Here is a 16,159-nt window from a genome sequence, read left to right on the forward strand (position 1 = left end):
CTATAAAAGCCTTAGGTCACTAGGCACAAAGTCCCCTAGAACTTAATCACTCGAGTATTAAAGAGCCCACTCATGATCAATTATGTATACCACATATTTTTTTTTCTTTTTTTCTTTTTTTTCTTTTCTCTCTTTTTTTTTCTTTTTTTTTCATAATCTGAACGAGTGCGTTTCACTCCATCTCACTCAACCCTAGACTACTCATATAAATATGAGCTGGCTACTAACCATTTGACTTCTAGCCACAACTAGCATCGATATCCAATGTTTTTCTCCAATTTTAAAAATCCCTGTTATTACGTCACTAAGAGAATATCATAAATTCTAGACATAACCAAGTGATTAAACCTCAACAAACAAACAAGTCATGATCATGATCTAGCACTCAAGCAACGTATAAGACTTAGTGAAAAATTTTCTTGTTTCTAGCATGCAAATCAATTCGTTAGGACTTAACATTCCTCTATACGACATCACTACACTCAAATCAATATCACAAATTAATCGGAAAAGCCACCTAAGGGATCATGATAACTATATGCATCATACTAACATGATAACAAATACGCAAACAAAAATAAAAACAATTAACTACATGATAAATATGCAAACTATATGAACTAAACTATCATGAATATGCATATATATGGACTCAGCCACAAATATTCCTTAAACTATCACCCCAAAGTTAAAAATTTCACAATCCTCAGTGAAGGTCATAGCAAGGAATAAAGGCATACCTACTCTAGATCAGAATGATCACCACCCTCCGTGGGTGGAGTATTCGGAGGCGGGTATACAGAATCCTCTCCAAAAACTGGCCACTGAATATCAACCCCCGTGGCTCAAAAAGCTGTACCCAATGCCTGACTAAGATCCTATGCAAACCTGCTATGGATGTCATACATCGCATCCATCCTCCTCGTCAAACGCCTATACTGCGTCAAGCCTAAACCAACACTATCCTCTGCCTCCTTCTGCTGCTGCTACGAAGAACTAAGCTCACCCATCTGATGTCTCCATGCTGCTCTGCGTGCTTGAGTCGAACCACCAGCATACGTCTGATCGGATGGCTGGCCACCCGAAAAATGATCATAGGTGTACCCAAGTCCTTTCTCGTTAGCCTTCCTACCATACCACTCCTGCATGCTCAAGATCATCAAACTGTCAATGGGGGCGCTCGGTAACTGAAGTTGCTCGTGTACGGGCCAATGAACACCCACCGCCACACAAAGCTTGGTCACAATCGAGGCATATAGAATAGACCCCGTATTGCTTCCATGCAAAAATCGCTGAATACCCTGATGAATAAAAGAACTGAGGTCCATATAATCTCCCTACAAAATCCCCCATAACAACTTTGCATGATCAACATTCACATCATGCACATGAGAAGAAGGCATGATATTCGCGTAAATAAAAGCATTCCAAGCACGAGAAAACCTGTTCATGCATGAAGCGGGGAAATTGAGATACTCGTTCGATCCCCTCTTGAACTTCCAATGTGCATTCGGGATACACAGAGTAGCCACAATCAAATCGAAGTCAAAGCCAACCCTTGTCTTGTTAACCCACTCCTCCTGAGTTGGCTGTCTCATGGGTTGGTTGATAACCCTACGAATAGCCTCCGGGCTGTAGTCCACCATCATCCCACGCAACACTGAATACCCATTCTTATCGGCTTTTGCGTTCACATAGAACTCGCGAACAATACTCATAGGCACAGCTGCGGGTGCCTCACAAAATGAAATCCAGCCCATCTCCAAGATCATCTCGAGAAGCTTACCATCCTTACCCGATGGAAGAAAACCCCTCTCTTCCGCTATTTGCTTAGTTAGCAACCATGCATACTCCACTTTAGCCTCCGGAGTAACAAATCGAGGTCTCGTACCCCCAACACTCGAAGAATCGGTAGTGGCGGGGTTAGTGCTGCTACTTACTTGAGTGCGAGCTCTCTTTGGTGCCATTGGAATTGATAAAGTGAGATAAGAGAATTGTGTAGAGAAAATTAGTGTTTGAGAGAATAAGATTAAGGTGGAGATGGATGTATATAGGTGTATGTATATATTGGGAATTAGAATTAGGATTAGAATAGAAATGGCATATGAATATGGGTTTAGTGGGGATAATGGGATGTTTTGAGGGATGGAATTTTGGGTATAAGGAAGGGAATAAACTTCTATTGAACTCTAATTGTTGTTTTGATTTTCTATTTTTTTTGGGTCCAGGGCCTCAGCGCGGCTGCCCCGCCAAGAAGCACGGGCGCGCTGTGTTTCTGATCTTTCAGCGCGGCCTCCCCGCTTCCCAGCGCGGGCGTGCCGTGCTCCTGCTGTTTCAGCGCGGCCACCCCGCTTCCCAATATGGGCGCACCATGCTACTGTAGAAAATGCCCTGTTTTTTTGTTTTTTTGATTTTTTTGTGTTTTCTTCTATATTTTTCTTTCTTCTTTCTTTTACTAATGTACAAAAAACATGGGTTGCCTCCCAAGAAGCGCTTGGTTTACGTCACTAGCTCGACGTAGAATTTCAAGATCAAGTTGACAATAAAATAATGCTAACCACCTCATGGTTTACTGTACCCCCATAGTAATGCTTTAAACGCTGTCCATTTACCTTGAATGCTTGGCCTGGATCATTCTCAAAATTTTCCACCGCTCCATGTGGAAACACAATTTTAACATCAAACGGCCCTGACCATCTCAACTTCAATTTTCCAGGAAAAAGACGGAGACGATAGTTGAACAAAAGAACTTGTTGCCCTGGCACAAATGATTTGAGCACTAGACCCTTATCGTGCCACCTCTTGACTTTCTCCTTATACATTTTGTTGTTCTCATACTCTTGAAGTCAGAACTCGTCAAGTTCATTCAATTGAAGCATCCTTTTCTTACCAGATGCAGTCAGATCAAGGTTCAGTTTCTTTAAAGCCCAATATGCCTTATTCTCTAGCTCCACAGGCAAATGACATCCTTTACCATAAACCAATTGAAATAGTGACATGCCTAGCGGAGTCTTGAATGCTGTTCGATACGGCCAAACAGCTTCATCCAACTTCAAAGACCAATCCTTTCTCGATGGACATACAACTTTCTCTAGAATACGCATGATCTCTTTGTTAGATACCTCAGCTTGACCATTAGTCTGAGGATGATAGGATGTAGCAATGCGACGATTCACATTATATCTCTGCATCATAGCAGTGAACTTACGATTGCAGAAATGCGATCCCTCGTCACTGATTATGACTCTTGGAGTTCAAAATCTTGTGAATATCTGCTTGTGAAGAAAATTGAGCGCTACCTTCGTATCATTCATTTGTAAAGCCTTAACTTCCACCCATTTTGACAAATAATCGACCGCCAACAAGATATATTAATTATTTCAAGATGAGACAAATGGCCCCATGAAGTCAATCCCCCAAACATCGAAGACCTCAACCTCGAGAAGCACATTAAGAGGCATCTCATCCTTCTTTGACATATTAACAACACACTGACATCAATCACACTTCAAAATGAACTGATGCGCATCTTAAAACAATGTAGGCTAGAAGAATCTTGGTTGAAGGATATGAGCAGTCGTCTTTTCTCCACCATAGTGGCCTCCATAAACAATCAAATGACAGTCTCGCAAGATACCCTCCGTCTCGCTGTACGGAATGCATCTCCTGATGATTTGGTCAGCTCCTTGATGAAACAAAACGGCTCATCCCACATGTACAACTTCACCTCATGAAAAAACTTCTTCCTTTGAACAGAAGTCAAGTCTGGAGGCATAATATTGCTCACAAGATAGTTCACAATGTCCGCGAACCATGGTTCCTCTTCTTGTACCCCAAACAACTGCTCATCGGGAAAAACTCATTTATCAAAGTCTTATCATGCGAAGCTGTATCTGGATCTTCTAAATGAGAGAGATGATCTGTAACTTGATTCTCATTACCTTTTCTATCCTTGATCTCCAATTCAAACTCTTGTAATAAAAGAACCCATCGAATCAATCTAGGCTTCAAGTCTTTTTTTGAGACAAGATAGCGAATCACAGCGTGATCAGTGAAAACTATCACCTTCGTCCCAAGAAAATAAGATCGAAACTTCTCAAAACCATAGACAATGGCCAAAAGTTCCTTCTCAGTAGTAGTGTAGTTTAGTTGAGCACCATTGAGGGTCTTACTAGAATAGTAGACCATATGAAATTTATTGTTCTTCCTTTGCCCAAGAACTGCTCTAACTGTATAGTCACTCACATCGCACATCATTTCAAAAGGCTCATTCCAATCAGGTGCAGTTATGACATGTGCCATGATCAAGCTCTTTTTTAAGCTCTCAAAAGCAACTAGACACTCATCATCAAACTTGAAAGGGACATATTTCTATAATAGATTGCACAATGGTTTAGAGATTTTAGAGAAATCCTTGATGAACCGCCGATAGAAACCCGCATGACCAAGAAAACTGCGGATTCCCTTAAAAAAATTGGTGGAGGAAGGTTTTCAATGACCCCCACCTTGGCTTTGTCCACCTCAAGACCTTTACTAGAGACCTTGTGCCCAAGAATAATGCCGTGTTGCACCATAAAGTGACATTTCTCCTAGTTGAGAACCAGATTGGTCTCAACACACCTTTTAAAAACCGTGCCGAGATTTTGCAAGCACTCGTCGAAAGAATCCCCGAATATAGAAAAATTATCCATGAACACCTCCACATTCTGACCAATCATGTCAGAGAAGATGGCCATCATGCATCTCTGAAATGTGGCAGGTGTACCACATAGCCTAAAAGAAACTCTTCTGAAGGCAAAAGTACCAAACGGACAAGTGAAGGTAGTCTTTTCTTGATCTTCTGGAGAAATTCAGATCTGATTATAGCCCGAATAACCATCCAGAAGACAGTAGTATTCATGCCCAGCCAACCTGTCAAGCATCTAATCAATAAAAGGAAGAAGGAAGTGATCTTTCCTCGTGGCTTTGCTCAGCTTCCTATAATCCATGCAAACTCTCCACCTCGTGAATGTTCGAGTAGGAATGAGCTCATTCTTTTCATTAGTAACCACTGTGATGTCTCCTTTCTTCGGCACACACTGAACTGGGATCACCCAAGAACTGTCAGAAATAGGATAAATGATGCCTACATCTAACCACTTAAGAATTTCCTTCTTCACGTCCTCCTTCATGATCGGATTTAGCCTTCTCTGTTGCTCAACAGTCGGCTTGCTTCCTTCTTCTAGCAGAATTTTATGCATGCAATAAGAAAGGATGATTCCCTTAATATCTGCTATAGTCCATCCAATTTCCAATTTGAACTCTCTCAAATTCTCAAGAGCTTTTCCTCATCACTACCTGAAAGGTCAGATGCAATAATAACAGGAAAAGTAGATGCATCACCTAAAAACACATACCTAAAGTGTTCAGGCAAAGCTTTAAGCTCGAGTGTAGGAGCTTCCTCAATAGATAGCTTGAGACGCCCCTCAACATTTTTGAGTTCTGAAAATCCAAGAGATTCAAAAGGCATATCCAGCCTTCGTTTCCAATGAGAAGCATTCAAATACTGTAACTGCTCATCACCTTTATCATCTTTACTATCTGAATTCCCCATCAAGGCTTTCTCTAAGACATCAGACCTTAGCATTTGATCAAGTTCTGAAGTAACCACAAAATCGACCAATTCCACTTTTAAGCATTCCTCTTTATCAGTAGGGGATTTCATGGCTGAAAACATTAAACATCAAATCCTAATCTAGCACTCGCATAGTGAGCTCACCCTTCTGCACATTAATCAAGGTTCGGCCAGTAGCCAAGAATGGTCTTCCAAAGATTATGGGAATCTTTTTATCCTCCTCGAAATCAAGAATTACAAAGTCAACAGGAAAGATGAGTTTGTCCACCTTGACCAATACATCCTCCACAATGCCTCACGGATATGTAATAGAACGATCGGCCAGCTTCAAGGACATATATGTAGGCTTTGGATCAGGTAAACCCAATTTATTGAAGATAGACAAAGGCATCGATTGATTCTATCTCCAAAATCACATAAACACTCATCGAATGACAAGTTTCCGATGGTGCAAGGAATAGTGAAGCTTCCAGGATCTTTTAGCTTCGGAGGCAACTTCTGTTGCATCACAACACTGCATTCCTCCGTAAGAGCAACGGTCTCTAAGTCATCAAGCTTCAATTTCCGAGAGAGAATACCTTTCATAAACTTCGCATAGCTAGGCATATGTTCAAGAGCTTCAGCGAAAGGTATGTTGATATGAAGTTTCTTGAAAACCTCAACAAATTTGGCAAATTGCTTGTCCAGCTTCTGCTTCTGCAGCCTCGTAGGAAAAGGAGGTGGAGGGTAGACCTGTTTTTCCCCTGTATTACCCTCAGGAGGAGTGTTGAAAACAACTTTCTTCCTTGGTTCCACCTCGACATCCTTCAACACCTCTTCTTCAACCACCACTTCATTTTCTGAAACTTGAGAATTTTCCGGGCTTGCAACCTTCCCATACCTCAATGTAATTGCCACAACCTACTATTTTGCTTCCTTCTTGCCTGAAACTTCTGTGTCACTAGGTAATGTACCAGGTTGTCAATTCAACAAAGCATTGACAATTTGCCCAATTTGATTCTCCAAGGTCTTAATAGAAACTTCTTGGCTCTTACACATGAGCCTCAACTCCTCCAGTTCAGATTTTTCATTAGATTGACTTGTACCTCCATGCGGTAGTTGTCGAAGTTGGAGTTGTTATCTTGGAGCATATTGCGGTTGTTGAAAACCGGGAGGGTTGAATTGCTTTGTTGCATACTGCTGATAAGGCTGTTGCACCTTATTCTGATTGTTGCTCCAGCTGAAGTTTGGATGATTGCGGTTGTTGGGATGATAAGTGACTGGAACTGGTTGCTGCGAACTCTGAAAGTTGCTTACAAACTAAGCCGATTCACTAGAAATAGCACACTGCTCAGTTTCATACGCACTTGCACAAAGCTCACAAACACTTGTGATCTGATTAACTCCATAAGTAGCCAAACAATCCACCTTCATCGTTAAAGCCTTAAGCTGAGCAGCTATATCAGTAGCTGCATTCACCTCCGTAATTCCTGCTACCTTGTCTTGAGGTAGTCTTTGATAAGGGTTCTGGTATTCATTAGCAGCCATCAGTTCAATCAACTCATAAGCTTCATCGTAGCTCTTAGCCCATAAGGCTCCACCTGATGCTGCATCGACCCTGGGTCTAGACTGTGTTGGATTTTTAATCGCAGCGGAGGCATGGTAAAACACTTTTACACATATAAAATCCAAATAAAAGCATATAAATCGTGATTAAAACATATGAATCGATTACTAACCTTTAATAGCGATCCAAAAGCAACGATCGGAGATCCTTAGCAGCTGCTCCTCAAATGTGAAGCACTCCACCGGTATCCACCAAGAAAACGACGTTAAGGAGGAGGAGGAGGAGGTGGAGAGAATTAGGTTTTCTAAAAACTTTTGGGTTTGAATTCGGATTGGAATAAAAATAGGGTTTATAATTGTATATTTATAGGCAAAATTTTCAGCTGAAATTTTCCCATAAAATATTATTATTATTATTAACCCATTTATTATTCTCATTAATAATTAAAACACCTTTTAATTATTAATCCTTTTTCTAAACACTTTAGGAATAATTCTCTCTCTTGATTTAATTTCCAAAAATTAAATTCTTAATTAATAATATTAAGAACTTTTCTTAATTAATTTATAATCAATTAAATCTCATTTAATCAATTATTAAATTTGCCAATTAATTATTTATTTCATAAATAAATAATTATCAGCCATTATTAATTAATTCCTCCACCATTAAATCATTCTCTTTTATGGTGTGACCCTGTAGGTTCAATATTAAGTCGGTAGTAGAAATAAATAATAATAAAACTATTTTATCATTATTTATATAAATTCTCTAATTTATTAAATATGATTAATTAATTAATCATATTTATTCTACATCGTGAGGGATACTTCTCAGCATATCGCGACTATCCGGATAATACGAATTCACTGCTTAGAATACCAAGAACCTATTCAGTGAATAGTTACCGTACAATAAACTCCTTCTACCCTACAATGTCCTGATTAAATACAAGGCATGGATCTTGTGTCAAGCCTATCTAATTTAATCACTTGCTTACCATTTACTATGCTTAGTTCTATGCAAATTAGAAACTCCTTTCGAATTTCATTCACTCTGGCCAGAGATTCCTGAACTAGCATAAGTGGATCAGCCTTGAACATTCGCTTCCTTCACTGGAAGGGGTAAATCCTTTATTGATCATACACTATCTTCGTGTACAAATTCCTATACCCAGTAGAGCCCTAATAATTGTCCCTGAAGACTAAGAACTAAACCAAAGCATAGTTTAGTGTACACAAGATGACTATGATGACCTCAAGTCTAAGGATACTTGTACAACTATCACTATGTGAACAACTGCTGACACGTGAGTGAACTCCATCAGTTGTTCAGCTGTGCGAGTCATGTTCAGTGAACTTATTCTATAATAAGCACCTACATACTAGCTATAGTGTCACCACACAAATGTCTATGAGAACATACATCTTTCATAATGAAGCAAGCATAGTATGTACCGATCTTTGCGGATTATTAATTACCAGTTAGTAATCCTATGATGAGGAACTATTTAAGTTTAGAGTTATCATCTTTTAGGAGTCACTATTATTATCTCATCATAATCCATGGAAAGCTTTACTCTAAACTATGGTATATCTTATTTAAACACTTAAATAGATAGAGCCCGTAATAAAAACAAAACAAGTCTTTTATTAATATCAATGAAATCAAAACAGATTACATAAAAAGTTATTCCTAAATCCTAATACATGATTGGACTTAGGACATATTCCTTTCAATCTCCCACTTGTACTAAAGCCAATCACTCTGGTATCTAATACCCATCTTGTCTTTATGACGATCAAAGTGACTTTCATAAAGTAGCTTTGTGAGTGGGTCTGCTATGTTGTTATGTGTGTCAACTCTATTTCAATACAACACAAGAAATGTTATCGCGCTCCCACTAACCCTTTTGTAGACACATGGTTCATCTATGTTTTTCATAAAACCAAACTCTTTGATTGTCTAATCAAAACGGATGTTCCATCTACGAGAAGCTTGCTTTAAACCATATATGGTTCGCAGCAGCTTACACATTAGGTTTTCATTTCTCTTGGAAAGAAAACCATCTGGCTATTTGCCAGATCTCATAGTCGTAGTAAGCAGCAATCGCAAGCAAAATCTGAACTGATTTTAACAGGGCTACAGGTAAAAGGTTTCATCAAAGTCAATCCATTGCCTTTGTTTGAATCCTTTTGCCAAAAGCCTGGCCTTAAAGGTCTCCATCTGGCCATCTGCTCTAATCATTCTTTTGTATCCCGTATACATAGATTTCATTCCGGATTTCATGGCACTATGCCATTTCTCTGAGTCAACACTACTCATAGCCTCATTATAGGTCACAGGGTCATCATCATCAATGATCAATAACTCATTGTCATTCTCAATGACCAGGCCATATTACCTCTCAGGTTGGCGAGACACTCTCCCTGACCTACGAATGGGTTGTTCCACAGAAGGTTGTTCAGTCAGAACAAGTGTTTCCACTTGATCCGTAGTAGTTTGTGCTTCTTGAACTTCATCAAGTTCAATTTTGCTCCCACTATTTCCTTTAAGGATAAAATCTTTTTCCAAGAAGGTAGCATGTCTAGAGACAAACACCCGATGATCGGTGTAAAAGTAATACCCCAAAGTCTCTTTAGGATATCCCATAAAACTATATTTTACGGATCAATATTCCAGCTTATCTGGGTCAACTTACTTGACATAAGCTGGACATCCCCAAATCTTAACGTGTTTAAGACTCGGTTTCCTTTCTTTCCATATCTCATACGGAGTTTGAGGAACAGATTTGGAAGACACCTTATTCAGTAAATATGCTGAGGTTTCCAATGCATAACCCCATAGGAATACTGGAAGATTTGCATAGCTCATCATGGACCGAACTATGTCTAACAAAGTTCGATTTCTCCTTTCAGATACCAATCTGGAGGCGTCCACTGGGAGACTATACCATTTACTTTGAGATAATCCAGAAACTCTCCATTCAAGTATTCACCACCTCGATCTAATCAAAGAATTATAATACTATGTTTGGTTTGTTTCTCCACTTCATACTTATACTCTTTGAACTTTTCAAAGGCTTCAGACTTGTGTTTCATCAAACACATATCCGAATCTAGATCTATTATCCATGAAAGTAATGAAGTATGAAAATCCACCCATGGCTTGCGTAGACATTGGTCCACATACATCTGTGTGTACCATTCCTAGCAAATTTGCAGCCGTCTCTCCATGTCTACTAAATGGAGACTACAGTGCCACAATGAAGTGAGATTTTCATCATCCCTTTTCTATTATTAGTTTGTTCAATCTGAAGTAAATTATGTCACATTTATACAGACCATTATTTAAAGTACCACGTCCATAAAGAATATTATCTCTAAGAATAGAACATTCATTATTCTCAATAATAAATGAAAATCCAGCCAAGTCTAACATGGGAATAGAAATAATATTCCTCACAATTGAGGGAACAAAATAACAATTATTTAAAATAATAGTCTTGCCCGTAGGCATATATAAATGAAATGATTCTACATCTTTAGCAGCAACTCTTGATCCATTTCCCATGAGTAGAATCACCTCCTCTTCCTCAAGAGTCCTACTTCTCCTTAGTCCCTGCAACAAATTGTAGATATGAGAACCACAGGCGGTATCTAATACCCAAGTAGAAATTTGATTTAATGACATATTCACTTCTATCATGAACATACCCGAATCAGAAGCGGTAGTCTCACTACCCTTCTTCTTCTTCAATTCTGCAAGGTAAACCTTGCAGTTCCTCTTCCAGTGCCCCACCTTGTTACAGTGAAAACAAACAACTTTGCTCTTAGGGTCTTCAGCTTTTGGTGGAACCGGCATTTTCTCACCTACTTTCTTCTTCTTGGAAGGGTTCCTCTTCCTTTTCTTAGGATTGGAACCTTCACCAATTAGAAGAACAAAACTCTTCTTAGGGGGAAAATTCAATTCCGCAGTCTTCAACATGTTGTGGAGTTCAGGCAGGCTGACATCCAACTTATTCATGTGAAAGTTCACAACAAACTGCGAGAACGAACTCAGAAGCGATTGCAAGACCAAGTCTTGGCTCAGCTCCCCATCCATGGCAAAACCAAGTTGTCCAAGACGTTCAATCAAATTGATCATCTTAAGTACATGGTCATTCACAGATGATCCCTCAGACATCCTACAACCGAACAGCTCCTTCGATATCTCATATCGAGCTGTCCTCCCTGCCACATCATACAACTCTTGTAGATGCATGAGGATAGTGTGATCATCCATATGCTCATATTGCTTCTGTAGCTCAATGTTCATGGAAGCTAGCATGATGCATTGAGCAACATTTGTATCATCTACCCATTTACGATACACAACATGTTCATCATTATGTGCATCAATAGCAGGTTCAATAGGCTTAGGTGAGTCAATCACGTATTCCAGCTTCTCAATCCTGAGAACAATTCTCAAGTTTCGAAGCCAGTCATCATAATTAGGACCAGTCAACTTGTGAGCATCCAGTATGCTCCTGAGTGATAGTGCAGAAGACATAATGTATATTGTAAATCTGTAAATGATAAACACATAACAACACTTAGCAAATATTCGATTTCATTTTAAAAAAACACTATATGAATCGGGTCTTTATTCATAAGTGGCTCCCACTAGTTTACCTAATTTATTCAACCCCCTACATGAAAAATTATGCATTCATAATGCTAGTGGGAATAGGGATCCTACATTCCATTACACAACCCCGGCTGTAGCACGAACCACCATGTAATGTTCAATAGACAGACAACTCTTGTCAATTACATCTTATGTTATTCCCTAATCAAACATTAGCCTCTTGAATAATTGAGTCACGGCTGTGGCACGACAAACTCAATATTCTAAGTCAAGTCTAACCCAACATTCCGTACAATTGAATCAGTCCCCAAAGGCCCACGGCTGTGGCACGTACCGACCTTTAGATTCTAATTCAATGTAAACATCTCTATATAATAGACAAGTATTTCTTATTTCGAAATCAAAGCCCTCGGCTGTAGCACGAACCGACAATGATTTAAAAATAAGAACTACTTTCTATCATGTTGGAAGGCTATGACCGACACAAGCCCGTTGTGTCATTGGCCAATTACTACTTGATATTATTTAATTTTAGAGGGATTATATTACGTTACAATCATAATCATATTATAAAGAGATTCTTCCTTTTAAATTAAATATATCAAATCAATAATCAATAATCAGATGATTCCCAGATCGGGTGGAGCATGTCAAGAGGCGTCACTTAATAACCCTTTCTTACAGATAGAAATCTGTTGTTGACAGAATCATCCTTTCTCTCATATCGAAAATTCATATTCAATTACGTGTTTCATAAACACAAGAATCTCATGATTGTATTCATAATATTAGTATTTAGGTTATGAAACAATTTCACTATACTAGGTTGTCTAACAAACGCCTTATGTTCATTTAAGTTCACCTAAATCTATCATCGCATGATAAACTAAGCATATATCACATATATCAACATGAATAAACATCAAGGTAGGCATGTTTCATCATCTAGCATATTGGTCTAAGCATTATACATCTCTATGTATCACATGAAGCATTTAAAAGCAATTAAAACAGTCAAAAACAGCTTTAAAACACTTTCGGAAATATAAACAGTTCAAAACTTTTATATAAACTAAAATTTGATCACTCCATTAGATCCGTCTCAGAAAAATGAATCCAACGATATATTGCACGCCCAAAACGGAGTTACGAAACTCCCAAAAAATCAAATTTAATGTGGACAGTCGGGCTGTAACGCATTACAGGAACGCGTTACAAGCCCTGTAACGCATTCCGGTGATGTGTTACAACCCTTTTAAGCCATTAAAAGGTGTAACGCATTCCGTGAATGCGCCACAGGGTGTAACGCATTCCCGGAATGCGCGACACCCCCCGCGCGCGCGTGCGCCACCCGCGTCTGCAGCTGCCGCCTCCTGACAGCTTCTCGAACTCCGTGCAGCCGTACCTGACTTCTGTGTCTTCTCTTCACACAGCAGCACATATCATGTGCTTTTCTTTTTCAACATCAACAAACAAACAGCAGCAGATACATAATATATATATACTTACAATTTATATATATATGATTATTTAATTACGAATTTAATTGCAAGATCTTCAAAAATTCATAATAAAAAATCTATACATCATAAAATTATAAGAAAAATACCCAGACGATCTACAACACTTGTAGAACCCATATCAACATTCAAAATAATTCTGAGAAACGATTTCTCATCAGACAAAATTAATCCATGATATAACTTGTAAAAATCATAATTAATTCATACATGCACATAAAATTCTGAAATTTTTACCACAGATCTATATGCATACAACCTATGCTCTGATACCATTGTTGGATTTTTAATCGCAGCGGAGGCATGATAAAACACTTTTACACATATAAAATCCAAATAAAAGCATATAAATCGTGATTAAAACATATGAATCGATTACTAACCTTTAATAGCGATCCAAAAGCAACGATCGGAGATCCTTAGCAGCTGCTCCTCAAACGTGAAGCACTCCACCGGTATCCACCAAGAAAACGACGTTAAGGAGGAGGAGGTGGAGAGAATTAGGTTTTCTAAAAACTTTTGGGTTTGAATTCGGATTGGAATAAAAATAGGGTTTATAATACTATATTTATAGGCAAAATTTTCAACTGAAATTTTCTCATAAAATATTATTATTATTAACCCATTTATTATTCTCATTAATAATTAAAACACCTTTTATTTATTAATCCTTTTTCTAAACACTTTAGGAATAATTCTCTCTCTTGATTTAATTTCCAAAAATTAAATTCTTAATTAATAATATTAAGAACTTTTCTTAATTAATTTATAATCAATTAAATCTCATTTGATCAATTATTAAATTTTCCAATTAATTATTTATTTCATAAATAAATAATTATCAGCCATTATTAATTAATTCCATCACCATTAAATCATTCTCTTTTATGGTGTGACCCTGTAGGTTCAATATTAAGCCGGTAGTAGAAATAAATAATAATAAAACTATTTTATCATTATTTATATAAATTCTCTAATTTATTAAATATGATTAATTAATTAATCATATTTATTCTACATCGTGAGGGATACTTCTCAGCATATCGCGACTATCCGGATAATACGAATTCACTGCTTAGAATACCAAGAACCTATTCAGTGAATAATTACCGTACAATAAACTCCTTCTACCCTACAATGTCCTGATTAAATACAAGGCATGGATCTTGTGTCAAGCCTATCTAATTTAATCACTTGCTTACCATTTACTATGCTTAGTTCTATGGAAATTAGAAACTCCTTTCTAATTTCCTTCACTCTGGCCAGAGATTCCTGAACTAGCATAAGTGGATCAGCCTTGAACATTCGCTTCCTTCACTGGAAATGGTAGATCCTTTATTGATCATACACTATCTTCGTGTACAAATTCCTATACCCAGTATATCCCTAATAATTATCCCTGGAGACTAAGAACTAAACCAAAGCATAGTTTAGTGTACACAAGATGACTATGATGACCTCAAGTCTAAGGATACTTGTACAACTATCACTATGTGAACAACTGCTGATACGTGAGTGAACTCCATCAGTTGTTCAGCTGTGCGAGTCATGTTCAGTGAACTTATTCTATAATAAGCACCTACATACTAGCTATAGTGTCACCACACAAATGTCTATGAGAACAGACATCATTCATAATGAAGCAAGCATAGTATGTACCGATCTTTGCGGATTATTAATTATCAGTTAGTAATCCTATGATCAGGAACTATTTAAGTTTAGAGTTATCATCTTTTAGGTCTCACTATTATGATCTCATCATAATCCATAGAAAGCTTTACTCTAAACTATGGTATATCTTATTTAAACACTTAAATAGATAGAGCCCGTAATAAAAACAAAACAAGTCTTTTATTAATATCAATGAAATCAAAACATATTACATAAAAAGTTATTCCTAAATCCTAATACATGATTGGACTTAGGACATATTCCTTTCAGACTGTGCTCCCAAACCATTATAAAAGCAATTGATAATTTTCCAGTCAGGCATCCCATGATGAGGATACTTCCTAAGCATCTCCTTATAACACTCCCAAGCCTCACACAAAGATTCTCCCGATTGGTGCGCAAATTGAGTAAGAGCGTTCCTGATTGCAGTTGTCTTTGCCATAGGGAAGAATTTAGTAAAAAACTTCTGAGCAAGATCTTCCCAAGTAGTAATAGAGCCTAGTGGTAGAGAATGCAACCAACACTTAGCTTTATCTCTCAGAGAGAATGGGAAAAGCCTTAGCTTACAGCATCTTCAGAAACATTGTTCAATTTAGAAGTGTCGCAGATCTCGATGAAATCTCTAATGTGATGTTGGGATCTTCTATTGGAGAACCCCCAAACTGGACTGAGTTCTGCACCATCTGAATTATGCTAGGCTTGATTTCAAAAGTATTAGCCGCGATGGCTGGTCTGACAATGCCAGATTGAATGTCATTGATCTTCGGTTGAGAATAATTCATCAAAGCTTTAAGATTTGCTACTGGTTCTCCCATTGCAACGATCGCTTCTTCTTCAACTTTCTCAAGTTCTGCAAAAACTTCTTCTACTACTTCAACTTCTTCCTCCGCTTTATCTAGTATTCTCTTGCGAGATCGAGAACGCGTTAGCATAAACTCTCTCTAGAGTACCTGAACACAAACAAACAAACAAGTAAGTAAAATATCCGAGTTAGTGAACTTTAACGACCACTGATGTCAAGCACATAAACTAAAACTTAACACCGAGTCCCCGGCAGCGGTGCCGAAAACTTGTTAAGACGAAAATACGCGCTAAAATTACACGCAAGTATACGCGTTCACAAAGAATATATAATACTTTCTAGTTCGTTCCCACCGAGTCTGGTTTAGGTTAAATTCA

At 38.0% G+C, this 16,159-nt stretch overlaps 1 non-coding gene across 1 annotated transcript; it reads left to right on the plus strand.

Annotated features, from left to right (window-relative positions):
* The first annotated feature begins 15,300 nt into the window (after positions 1 to 15,300).
* LOC141669166 (small nucleolar RNA R71) lies at positions 15,301 to 15,407 on the plus strand. Its single transcript, XR_012553456.1, has one exon. It is a non-coding gene; the product is annotated as a small nucleolar RNA R71 (small nucleolar RNA).
* The last annotated feature ends 752 nt before the right edge of the window (positions 15,408 to 16,159 follow it).

This window comes from Apium graveolens, chromosome 6 (assembly GCF_009905375.1).
Source record: "Apium graveolens cultivar Ventura chromosome 6, ASM990537v1, whole genome shotgun sequence".
Lineage (NCBI taxonomy): Eukaryota > Viridiplantae > Streptophyta > Magnoliopsida > Apiales > Apiaceae > Apium > Apium graveolens.